The sequence below is a fragment of the Corapipo altera genome, unplaced genomic scaffold (assembly GCF_003945725.1).
Source record: "Corapipo altera isolate COAL_440 unplaced genomic scaffold, ASM394572v1 124, whole genome shotgun sequence".
Taxonomy (NCBI): Eukaryota; Metazoa; Chordata; class Aves; order Passeriformes; family Pipridae; genus Corapipo; species Corapipo altera.
Window position 1 is genome coordinate 342,502 of NW_020884967.1, and position 13,427 is coordinate 355,928.

A 13,427-nucleotide genomic window follows, 5' to 3' on the forward strand; every position below is an offset into this window, starting at 1 on the left:
CTGTGTCACTTATCTGTAATTTACTGTAAATTTGAACTTTTAATGTTTGCCAAGACCCATACAAAACCAACTGTTTTAAATGTGCAACAAAGGAACTTTAAGTCTCTCCCTGGAACAACTCCCTGCAACTGTTCTTGTCAAGAATTCCGGTGAGCACATTTGCTGGTTTTAAATTTGCAATAGACAAAATTCCATATGTTGTGTGATTCACCCTCAGCAAAATGTAGCTCCTATTGCTGATTGTAAAGGCTGTGTTCTTACAGTTCCTAATCTGAGGAAATAGCAGCAATAACCAATGGTAGTAAAGAGTTACTCCAAACCTGCAACCCAAATTTCCGTGCTTTGCACATGTGTGATTGAAGAGGTACACATGGTGACTTTGATATTCAATCTTTCTTTGGATAGTTTGTCACACTAATAGTTTCTAAAAAATTACTTTTATTTCTTTGAAAAACACGGATATGAAACACGTGGCACCCAAAGAGTGTTTTTTCAGCCACGACTTCCAGGTGGTCAAACCTGTGGTTTTTCCTGTTGAGAAGTGACAGTTTCACCTTTACTATCTCTTTTCTTCCTGTTAGTGTAGAATAAGGAGGGTCGAATATGACAATATTCTCTGTCTGTTTTTTTAAGCAGTGTAGGCACAAGGTGGGTGCTGGAAACCAATCCCCTGTTAAATTGGCACATGTCAGTGAGGAGAGAACTCACTGCAGTTCTGCATTTCAGTTCTAACGTGTAAACTGGTGTGTGAACACGTCCCCAGTTTACTGAGGGTGCAACATAGACCAGTTTGGGTTTGTTTTTCATCTAAGTTCAAATTGCTGAATCAGAGCACAAGTAAGAAATTCAGACTCCTATGACCTGAACCAGAAACTTGTCCCATGACCAGTGTAACTCAATCTCAAGTCACGTATCAGGATGGTTTTTTGCATTGTTTTAATTGAGATTCCCCCCCCCCGACAAACTCAATAGTTTGCAAAGTAGCGGTTTTCTGTTGTGGAGTAAAAACAACAGATCTTTTCAGCACATTTTAAAATCAGTTTCTCTGTGCTAAAATATTCTTTCAATGAAGAAAAGTCCCCCCTGATGCAGGTTAGAATTGTGCAGAGGGTTTCTTTGGACCATTGTAAGAGAATTTTGGTCAGTTTTCTCTGTGGAAGTGAACTAGGCCTGTATGAATTGGCCTGAACTGCTTCTCATATTGAGTTTGTGATTCAAACAGGAAAAGATTTAGAAATAGGTTTTCTTCTTCTATACTCCCTCTTCTTCTTTTTGTTCTTTTTTTGCATAAAATTAAATAGAAAAAACCCAATTTATACAGTTCACTGATGCTTGTAAAAGCGTTCCATATCAAAGTGATCCACTCATAATTTATTTATAAATTTAAAGATATTTACAAATGTTCTATGCTTAAGTGTTCTTGGTAATGGTAAAGCTTCTACTTTTCAGAATGTATCACTTCAATTTTGTGACATCTTAAGCTGTTCTAAAAATCATTTTTGCCTATGTACAAAAGTATAAAGTGCTGGACAAAAAGTGAAGGAAATTTTTGAGAATTTCTCCCTTGTGTTTTTGATAAGTTTGTGAGTATTAACATTTTTTCTCCTTCTACTGGAAACAGATTTTGTTGAGATTCTCAAAATTGTTTTAAAATCACAGTGGTCAGCATTTTCTTTTCTGTTTCTAGGTTTACTAAGATGCTCATGGAACTAATACAAACATGGATTACATTTAATCTGGGGGGATAAATAGGAGCAAAATAAACTGCTTTATTATTATTAACATGTTGAACTTTTAGTCATTAGTATGGAATGGTTACTTCCATATTAATCTCAAATCTCAACAACCAATGGTCACCTTGAGCATTTCTGAAATCCACTGAGTGAAGTGAAAATTAACTTGTTTGTTCATAGTGCTCTTCCTGAAACCTTATCACACACTCTGCTTGTTCCCAAATTCCAGCTGTGTGGCAATTGCTGGCAGATTGGTGGGGTTTTTATAGAGGCACAGTAGTTTCTCATCTTCATATATGTCCCTTTTCCTGAAGCCAGTCTGAAATGTAAAAAGTGACTTTTCTTGTGCTGTACCATCTTTAGAAGAGCTGATATTTTAATTCTGTGTTAAGTATATATATATATATATATTTTCCACTTTATGTTCTCCTGGACCAATAATATTCCAGTTTTCAAGCTGTGGAGTGGCTTCCATCTTCCACTGGAGGGTTTGATGCAAGATAAGATGCAGGCAAGGAATGAAGAATAAATATCTCCTTCTCCTAATTTGCATTAATGTGTCACTGGGGCAGAATATTTTCCCCCAGTCCATTATCTCATTCTCAGTTCAATTCTTGTTTACAAGCCATGGTTTGCAAAGCAGTTCAGGAGAAAGTGTTCTGGGATTTTGGTGTTTGTGGCACAGAGCTGCCATAATAAAGCAGTGCTTGAATGACTGTTTGTGTGGGTGAAACATTCCTAAATTGATAAAGCACTGCCTGCTTTTATAACCTGAGAGATTTTGTCATTTGGATAAGGGCAAATCATTTGTGTTTTTGTGTTCCTGCATCATCTTCTGAAAAAAATCTTTGTGTGTGTGTTTTAGTAGCCTGAAAGGAGAATTCTACAGGTTACATTTAGCTTTAGAAAGTGCTTTGCCCTAATGGAGGTTATGCAAGAAGCTCTTAACCTTCTAGGGTGGCTTCTCCAGGAATTCAGAGAAACAGGCAGTGAAAGCTCTGGAATCTTGGGGATCTCTGTAGCCCTTGGTTCTCAGAGAAAAAAAAAACAAAAAAGAGAAAAATTTCGGTTTTGATGAATTGTATTTAATGATTTTAGTGATGTGCCTGAATTTCAGAGAAACACAATAATTTATTAGGCAGCAGTGACTCTCAGGTTGTAAAATATAAAGGACCATAGTAGGGACACTACTGGTGGTAGTGGTTCTGTCTGACCTGGCAACTGAAGTGCAAAATGTCCCAGTGCTCCCATGCAGGGACTGGTGAGAGCTGGTGTTGTGCTGCACTTGCCAAAGGGTGAGCAGCCCTTAGACTCCCTGGGCAACTAAATATAAATATTTTAAATAGAACAGTTGCACCACTGAAATAACTGTGAAATGTATTTCCTAGAAACGACATTCACTGAGATGTGTGATTCTCGGGACTAGAACCAGCTGTAAATTCTCTTTTGCTGAATGATTTATTAAGAAGTTTGCCTTATTTTTTTTAATTCTGTGTGTGTGTTTTTTTTTCTTCATTAAAACCAGCAGGACTTTTGTCTTATAGTGCAACTGGCCCTTCATACCCAAACTAAAGCAGATGTCAAATGATGCAGGCTCTTTTTTTTTTTTGTGAGCATAATTGGGCAGTAAGTAGCTGCTGTTTAAGTTTCTTGGGAGTCATTTGTTTGCAAGTCAGCATTACAGGGCTTATCAGCTTTGTGAGCCTGTGTCTTCCACGGCTGTAAGAGCTTTGTGAGGAATCTGAAAGCTTTCAGGAGCTTGCAGGGCTGCAGCTGCTCTGCCAATCGAGCCTGATTCCTGATCCACACTGCTCTGGGGCAGGAGGTTTACTCTCAGGTGTCTTGTGTGTCTGTGGTTATTCCATGCTCAGCCCTGCTCGTGTATGGATTGCAGAAATAGAGCCCCACTTTGAGTTTCCTGGTAAATAAGTGTGTTATTGATCTAAAGAATCACAAAATATCCTAAGCTGGGAGGGACCCACAAGGATCACCAAAGCCCAGCTCCTGTCCCTGCACCCAAAAATCCCACCATGACCCCGAGAGCATTGTCCAATATGTCCACGTGGTGCTGATCCTGTAGTTGGGGTTTGAGTGGGACAGCTTTAACATGGAAATTTTGGGAACTTCCTACTTAACTCATTCCGGAAAGCTTTGTTATCTGGGATTAGTAGTCCTTCTTAAATGAGAGGAGGATATTTTTAAAGCTGTGTTTATGTTTTGGTCAAATGTTTGGGACATTCTTATTATAGTTTGTATATTTTCATTGTCATAATTATGGAAAAGCCATGGTGGGGAATGAATTTGGACTGTGAGAACAGTAGCAACAGTACACAAATACAATGTTGAAATCCTGTTCTCTTGGTTAGGAGATGTAACACAACATGTAATTAAATAATAATTTTACTGAGGTTGAAAGGGGTTTTGCATCTTGGGCTTCTGCTGTTCTACCTACCTTAAAAAGCAGATGAATAATTTAAAAAGACTGGTTCTCTTGGAAAAAAAAAAGTCTTTTACAAAGACTTCGAAAGTAGAAAACATTTACTTTGAAAACTTTCTTCTCAAGTAGGAATTCTGTTCTTAAGTTGTAAAAAGATTTGTCATGACAAACACATTTGGATGAATTTAGACTAATAAAGTTACTTGAGAAAATGTTTCATGTGACACTAACCAAACTTTGTTATGGACATTGGACAACCTTACAGATAAAAGAAATGTGTGCAGATCAATAAAATATAGCAAAGATACTGTTGGGTCAAATTTTGGGGCCCGGCCTTTATTGAGTTCCAGTTGATAAATCTCTAGAAGTCAGTGGAGCAAAACTGTTTTGTGTTGGTTACTCACCTCAGTTTATGGCAAACCCCCATTCTCCCCATGCCCTATTTTTCTGTAACACGGAATAGAATTGTGGAATGGTTTGGGTTGGAAGGGACCTTAAAGATCATCTCATCCCACCTTCATGCCATGGGCAATGACACCTTCCAGGTTGCTCAGAGCTCCAGCCAGTTTGGCCTTGAACACTTCCAGGGATGGGGCAGCCACAGTTTCTCTGGATAACCCATGTATTGGCTCAGTTCCCAGCTGCCACAGGGAGAAGGGAAGATTGCTGACCTGCCTTTCTGCCTGTCCTCAAACAGCATCAGAGAAGAGGCTGTTGCTGAAGGAGGCCAGTTAGTGGGTACCTCCAAATTTGGGGGCACCATTCATGATGTCAGATATATTCAGCCTGAATAAAGAAATAGGATTGGCAACATCTGGGCTTGTACATTAGTTTGCATTATAAAGATGGTCATCCCTGTCTTATAGTTTTTTTGCAATTATCTTTAAAATCTGGAGTCACAATGGCTGCCTTGCACTTATCACTTCCCTTTGGGGGCAGTAACGTGACACCTTCATAAAATATTACTGCTCAGTTGCTATCTATATGTCTGAAAAATGTGCTGCAGGGGGATGTCTTGGATACTGCTGCAGCAGCACAAAAAATCTGTGGAGTTGAGTTTGTTTTTACCTTTCAGTAGATGAGGTTGAATTTCCTTTACCCACGCAGGTCCTGGAGCACATTTTTTAGGGGAAATGTCTGTGAAATCCTGAGGTACAGTAGACACTTGGTTATTAAATGCAGAGCTGGGAGGTGAGTTTTCATCTGGTCACCAGCTTATGGGATGCTTACCTCGTAGCTTTTTTCATAATTTATAGTTCTTGCAACTTTTCAGCTCTGCTTCCAGAGGATTGGTGAAGCAAAATTGCTGAGAAGATGAGAAAAGGAAGGTCTGATGTAAAGGTCACCCCTGAAACTGTAACAGATACAATAGTATTGATTGAATCAAACCCACTTCTTTATTTCAGACTTCTGGTAGACAGTTTTTGTTTAAAAATAGTAGTTTCTTTTAGTAGTTCTTTTAAATGAGCAGTTTTATTCTTGAATTTGAAATGACATTGCTAAATTTATGGAAAAACAGGTAAAGGGTGGCCTACTTTTTCTATTACCCTTTTCCCATTTCATTGCTTCCTAGTTTTTTCATTAATTTAGTCTTTATCTACTTTTTTTTTTTCCATGAGATTGTAGATTTTAAAATGTTGCTAAAAATTCCTTTCTGATTTCCTATAGAGAAAAATCCTGTTCAGAAGCCAAAAGCTTTGTATGGTTTGAGAAACAAGTGGTGTTTGTGCCCTTCCCCCAAGCAACAGGAATCACCTCCCCAGATACCTCCCATCACCTCCATTCTTCCTTATTCATGCCTTGAAATTACACTCTCTCCTTTAATCTTGTATCTATGCCTTGATACAATGATTTGTCATATTGTATGGATTTTTTTTGTATCTTATCTTAGGTAGAACTCATCAAAGAAATAACAATCTGGTTCTACTGTTACGGATTTCCTAAAAGCTCCTTGGACAAGAAAGAATGTTCTATCTGTTCCCAGAGTTACCTAGGCCACTAAATTAGATTTATGTACAGGAAAAAATGTCTATGTCTGCCTAAGAAAGACAATTTCTATAACGTGATGTGATAAAAACATTCAGTTACTCTGAGTTTCAAGCAAGTTGTAGAGCAGTGGCAAAAGTGACTTTTCCAAAGTAAATCCTTTGCTAAAGGAATATCTTTCCTAAAGTAATATCTTGATATTTCCTAAAGTAAAATTTTTAAGTGACTTTCCTGAAGTAATATCTTTAAGTGACTTTCCTAAAGTAATGTCTTGGAGTGATCTTGAAAGTCCCTTTCCTACCCTGTGAACTGATCTTCTTTCCTTTTGCCTCTCTAACTTTTAAGCACTCCCCACTCCAACTGATTTTTTTTTCCTCTGTAAATTTAGATAAAACAATTTCAGAGTTATTCAGGAGGGAAAGTATCATAAAGGTAACATATATAAGTTCCTTTAATACTAAAACTAAGCCTCCTCTGCTCAGGTTGAGAGTGGCTGCTTGTGAACACTTACATTCTCAAAAATAGGAATTGTACAAAAAGTGTTTATTTGCATAAAAGTTAAAGTGCCAACAGTGTCTGCTTTGAAGTGACACTTACCTGGGCTGGAGCAGCCACTGATGGGCTCTTCCTCCCATTACCTCCAAGCACTCATTGTTCCCAGCTATGGACACAGTGGAATTTTTGACTGTGCTTGGTGCACTCTGTACTTTTGCAGGTCACGGTGCCATTTGAATAATTGTCTCAGATATTTATTGGCTACTTTTTTGCCTGCTGTACAATATGTGCAAATCCTTCATAAATCAGAGTTGCTCTTCAGTTAAGCCAGTTGGAAATGAGCTGGAAGTGTGGCTGTGTGCTGCTGGAGTGAGTGGAGTTTCTTGTGGAAGCACGGAATTACTTGCTGAGCAAGCTGCTGTGGTTAAGAGAGTAAAGTTAGAGACTGGGCTGGAGTGTGAGTAGCTGTGAGATAGAATTGTGAGTATATTCCAGGATACACCTCTGTTTATGATGCTTAATCAAATCAGTGTCAAATACTTGGAGGACACCAGTAAAACATGTGCTTAATGTGTATTTTAGTTCTGCCAAGGCAGACTGGCTCTAACATTCTGGGTTTATAACAATACGAAACCCAGCAACTCATCACATTTTCAGGGCTTTCTTGCTCAAGTTCTCGGTTGGACGTGAAATACGAATAAAAATCCATAATTTTTAAATATGCATCAAACAGATCTTTAGCATATTTATCACTTTCACTAAAGAAATGAGTCATTTCACTAGCAGCAATTGCTCCTCAGTACTTAAGAAAAATACTTTGTGGAGGTTACACATACTGCCTTCGTGTTAAGGTATAACTTAGTTTTATTTTGGATAATTTGCATGCTCTGAATGTACTTTTCAACAAGTCGTATAGTGCCATATTTTCTTTCTGTAATATTTCAAAATTCCTTAGTTACTTAGATTTTAATCATTTATTTTAATAGTTGAGTGAAGGCATCTCTAATATTTTTGAGTCTCTTTTTGCACTCACAAAACTTAGAATATGGGACCATTAGTTTCTTCACCTGAAGGGTCTGTACATGTGAAATACTACTTTAGGTTCTGATCAGTCAAGAGTGCATAAACTTGTAGAATTTGATCTTCTAAGGTAAAACTCCAACAATACTTATTTTTAATGCCACAGTATTTAGACTGTATCACAAGTCTTTATTAGGCTTATAGGAGAAAATGTTGTACTTTACAGATATGAAGATGTAAAGGATTCAGCATTTAATTTCATGACTTTTTCATGGTGTGACAATGATAAACATAATTTCCCCCATTAAAATATAGTAGCTTTTACTGAGATAATTTGAGAATAACTAAAAAAGCAGCACTAAATCTTTCTTACTTTTAGATTTTATAATTAGAATTTTATAATTATTTTCTTCTTCTAATCAAAATTCTGCCTTTTCTTGATGAGATAAAATGTTTGCCTGTGGGAAAGTTCGGTGCCTGATGTTAAGACAGTGTGATGTGGGTGTTCTGAAAAGCTGAACCTCTCCTGGCTCCTGCAGGTACACTCAGCAGTTTTGTTGTTCAGGTACATCCTAATGTGAGAAGAAACAAGGAATTAAATGATGGATGTTCAGAACACACAGAACCAACATGAACTTGGAGTGTAGGTGTATATATATCCATCTGTAGATTCTCTTTCCCATAAAAATATTGGTTTGGATTTTTCCATGTGTTGCTATTACTTGTCCCAGTTATTTTTTGTGGACCTTTTCTCAAACTGAAGCCAGTAAGAACTCTCTTTCCCTTTTTTCTATTCCTTCAATTCCTCCAATTTTTAAGTTGAGAATAATAGATCAATATATTTGTGTTCTTTATGGAAAAAAACCTGTTACAGTTCAACTTGGGCAAGTTTTAAAAAAATAAACGTCTAGGCTTACATGGTGTCCAAACCTCTGAAGAGAAGCTGAAAAGTAGGAACACTGACTTTGCTGCCTCCCTTCTTTTGTGATGTTTTAGTGGTTGAGGGGTTCAGCGAGGGAGGCAGGAATTCAGTTTTGTCTTCTGCCTGGTCCCATTTAGTCCATTACCTCTTATTTTCCCGAGTATTTCCATAACAGATAACTTCCCTGGTGTTCCGGGTTTGATGTGAAGACTTTCTTTGCTTTTTTTCTTTCTTATGTTTCACGTACAGTAGTTAAATAAATAGGTGAAAATGGGAGGCAGGGGTTGGAACTCTGATAGCTTCCTGTCTTTTCAGCAGCATTTCCTAAGAGCGGTTTTTTAAAGTCGTTATTTCTGCTTTCAGTGCTTCGAACTTCAGTGGCTCTTGTTTTGCTTAGTTTTGCACATGCTTACATTTGTTCTGTGTGTGGAGAGCTGTCTTGTCTCTGGCACAATAGCCTGAGGTGTGCACAAAGCCCAGGCTTTATTTTCTTGAGTAGGCACGGTGCATTAAAAAATTAGGAACACAGGAACTGACATGGCAAAAGAATCCACTTTCTTTGCTGTCTTCTGCTGCAAACTAGTGAATTCTGCCAGGGCCAGTTCAAACTACCTAGAATGGAAAACTGCAGAACTGGCAGAAATACCATCTTATTTTTCAGAATTTGTTACTAGAGGAAATCATCTCCCTGCTGGTGCTCCCTCCTCCTTGTCGTGTGTTCCCTGTGCCGTGTGTGTTCTGTGCTCGGGAGCTCAGAGCTGCTCCTGCCTTTCTTCCCAGAGTGTTGTGTGCAGTCAGCTGGGAAGGGGAGAGGGACAGAGGGATCCAGAGGGGGTGGAGAGAAGGAGGAAAGGTGTGTCTCTTCTGACACACGTTCAGAGCACTCTGGAGGTGTAGTCTTAGGTGAGTACATCATACCATGGTCATTTGTGCCTCCTTGTAACGGGGAGCTGTGTCTCACTTGCATAATTTATCTGCTGGCTCAGTAACACAATCCCAGTGGTTGGAGAATTTCAGGTATGGGAGATTAATGCTTTTAATGGTGACTTTCTTGCTGTGCTTTGCTGTGCATCAGGATTATTGGATGTTCTGAGGGAAGGTACACAAGCGGTGTGGACACTGAGTAATAAGCTGGGTTCCTTTTAAGGCAGATCTATGGGTTTGTGAGAGAGAGAATGTCCCTTATTAATTTGCAGAGCCAGAAGGCAAATGATAATTGCTTTGAAAACGTTCCCTACATTGTAATTTTGGAAAGTATGGTAATAGAAATGATTCATTATAATAGAGCTATGTATGTGAAAACCCCTAAACTATTACTGGTTTTGCAGAATTTATTACCTAGTGTTGATGCTGTACCTGAAATATTAATCAGCTGCTTATATATTCTTTTTAACAATTGTCACTGAACATACTTTTTAGTCAATTGCAAATGCAATGCTTTGGGATGAATTTCGTAGACAACAGTAAATGTTTGATATTACTGGAAATATTTGGAAAGAAAATAAGCAGCTTGCTAATGAACTTTATAAAATAATGCTTATACTTTGCATAGATTTCTGTACGGAAAATGTGCATCCTTTCTATTTAAACATAATCTTTTAAAAGTGCATTCAGTGCCCTGTCAGAATTTCACATGCACTGCTGTTTCATTCTTTTCTTGCTTTCAGACCTATATAATAGCTGTGAATTTTATTTGTCTTTAACTTGAGCTTAGGCACCATAAGAACAGTATTCAAATATTTATTTGGGAGGTTAGAATATTTCTGAACTAACTTATCCTGTTAAATGAGTGAAATCAGACTACATACTTTAGTAGAGAATAGAATTCATCTCTATTCTTCCTTCTTATCAAAAGTAGAGAGGAAAATAGATTATAGTAGTATTTTTGATAAAATACATCAACATTCTGCGAGTTTTCATGTTTTATGAAGTCAAATTTTGCTTATCCTTGAATTTTGAATAGATTCGCTGTGCAGTTGTAGCTGAAATTCAAACGGTACTGAATGTCTGGATGGAGTGATATATTTGGATTTGCAAATGCTTAAATGAATCTTATAACTTCTTCAGAAGAATTAGCTGAAAAGGGATTCTCAAAAAGACTTTTGTTTGGAAGGATTCAAGTTGCATGTGGAATATTGGCAGCCAATCTGCCATTCATCAATCCACCTGAGCTTTTTTCATCCCCTACAGAGAGACAATCCATACTTTTTAAAATGTTCCTATGTGGGCAAGTCTGTGAAACTGAATTCTGCCTGAAAATACCCAGAGTTCGTAAAGCCTGGTTATGTAACTGGTGTTGCATAATAATGCATTTAATGATATTCTAATAGGAGTTTACTTTTATCACTGTTTCTTTAGGAAAAAAGGTTGCAGGGATGTGACTAATTACCCTCCTTCTTTAAGGTTATCAGCTGTCCTCATTTTCAAGGACATCCCTTGCTAACAGGGACAACCCTGGAATCTTGGAGGCTTTATTGAAAATGGGGCAATGTTCTAATTTCAGAAGAAAATCCCATGTCAACCAGAAATCTGAGCAGCTCCAGAGCCTCCCGTGGGCTCTGAGGGCATCACATCTGGCCGGAGTAGGACCAGCCCTGGGTGCCTTTCCTCTTGGGAGAAAAAGATGTGGAATGCAGAGGTGCTGCAGCAGCCAGAAATCCCCCTGCTGGAACAGGCAGTAGTACAGATGCCACAATCCTCCTAGTTTTAGGTCTAAACCAAAATAATTTTGTCCTCAGTTTTTCCTTTCTATAACCTCCCTGTGGCTACAGAACTCCCAACAAGTCATGGGAATGGTTCAGCCAAATAGGGTTCATTGTCCCGTTCCACTTGAATGGAAAGACGAGGCAGCAAATGCTGGAGCGTTGGAAGGAATTTTCACAGAGGTTGAAGCTAAATTTAAAGGAGGAGCAGCTCTCTGCACTCTCTGTTCTCAGACAGTTGTCAAAAGAAAAAAGTGGGTTTAAGAAGCGCTCGGATTTGTTTGACGACTTTTGTTATCTCTGTACTTGAACTCAGGATATTTTAAATGTGTTTTAAAATAAGGAAGTCCTGGGATTATATAAGAGGTTAGCCAAGTACGACATAGGGAAAGATGCAGGAAGGATTAAAATCTGAATTTACTCTGGATTTTAAATATGTGCTAAGGCATCTCTGAGTGTTTATGTATCCAAAGGTGTTTCCTGTGGAAGAGGTCACTGATACCTCAGTTCTGCCCCTCTGAAACAGGAATGCCTATAAGGTCATTCCTGGATTTCACTGAGGTTTCCTATACTTGAGAAAATCTTGTGTAAATTATGTATTTTACTGCAATGAAAACTCCCTAGTTTTCCTAGCACAGAGACCTTAATAAATTTGAGGGCTTTAAGAGAAAACTCTTAAAATACAAGCTCCTTGACTTTTCTCAAAATAACCTTCATGGCATCTGGGATTTCTGCATCTTGGGTTCCAGAGCTGCCCAGGTCAGCAGCTCTCCTGTAGATGTAAAAGGCTCAGGATGGTATTTAAATACACAGTCATCACATTCAGCCTTGTAATCCAATGTGTAAGTTAAATAGGAAACTACATGCATTTTTCATGTATGGAGGTGTGTCAGGACACATGGGAGACTTTCCTTTATTGCGTTTGGTGTTTTAAAATGTATCACAAACACATACCTGGTGTTTCTCTCTGTGTTACAGCAACAATGATTTTGAACATAAACAATTCTAGTTACTGTAGCTTAATTTTGTAACAATGTCAATACTTGGTGTCAATTTATCAACAGCTGAATGGGTTTAAAACAATGTAGTTTTTTATTTACAGCAGCTGACTCTTACCTGGGTAGGTGACAGTTCTAGTGTTCCATTGCTTCCCCTTCTGTCATTTTGCAGTATAAAATTTCATGCATCTGCCAGCTCAGTTTCTCTGCTTTGCTGGAAAGATTTTGTGCACTCTCGCTTCTTGTAATTAGAATAATGATGCAAAATTATCTCAAGGTTAAGAAAACTGCTGGAACCACAAAATTGAACATGAACAAGCTGTAATTGCTTGTTTTCTTATGTGAAAATCTGAAACTCCCAAAGAATTATGATAGTTTTTGTGGGGAAGGTGCACTCTTAGGATCAAGGGAAGTGTCAGTTCTTAAGAGATGCTGATCACCAAGGACTGAGCTTTCAGCTGAGCTGAAGGGATGATTTTGCTCAAGTTGGAGCCGATGTGCACCAGTAAAAGCATAGGTGGAACTATTTTTAAGCTATTATTTAAGTTGTAAAAATCAGCTGAAAAGGGTTTGCCATTTCTTTAGTAATTAAATAAGGATCACTTCAGTGATAATGCACCGTGTAGATTAAGTCCTTCAGTTCTCATTGCTGCTAATGGGATTTGTAAGTGTTGCAAAATCCATATGCATTGTAACAGGAAACTTGTTTGAGGGTGCCTTAGAAAGCTGTTCAGTCTTTATTTCTGAAACTTTGGGTGACTTTAAGTTGCCCAAATCCGGTCTTAATTGGATTTGCCTTTCAAAGAGCACTGCTCCAGGCTTCAGAGCCGTTTGATCTGAATGCACAGAGGTGTTTGGTTAGCAGGGTGTAAATACTGCTCATATTTGGACAGCATGGCCACAGGACTCGGTGCCTGACAAGTTTGGCAATATATCCGAGAGGTAGGAGTGAAGATGTTTGTTTCTAGCCCAGGATGGCAGGAGAAAGCCTTGCTGCAGAGCAGTATCAGGAGTTTTTCTTCCATCTGAATTACATGGAGAAGGCCTGTGTCAATTCTAACCTTTTTCTGTCTTCTCTCTTGGGCTACAGACATTTGGAAAAGGTTTAAGGGTATCTCCTGCTCTCTATAGATT

At 38.3% G+C, this 13,427-nt stretch overlaps 1 protein-coding gene across 19 annotated transcripts in view; it reads left to right on the forward strand.

The window, feature by feature from the left end:
* The window catches only part of ATP2B2 (ATPase plasma membrane Ca2+ transporting 2), a 411,395-nt gene that overhangs the window by 198,329 nt on the left and 199,639 nt on the right, over positions 1 to 13,427 (forward strand). The window contains exon 1 of one of the 19 annotated variants that reach the window (XM_027664924.1): positions 9,474 to 9,496. The exons of the other annotated variants lie outside the window; for them this stretch is intronic. The gene's annotated coding sequence lies outside the window, so the exon portion shown is untranslated. Of the gene's footprint in view, positions 1 to 9,473; positions 9,497 to 13,427 lie in introns of those variants that run through there. 19 annotated transcript variants of the gene reach the window in all.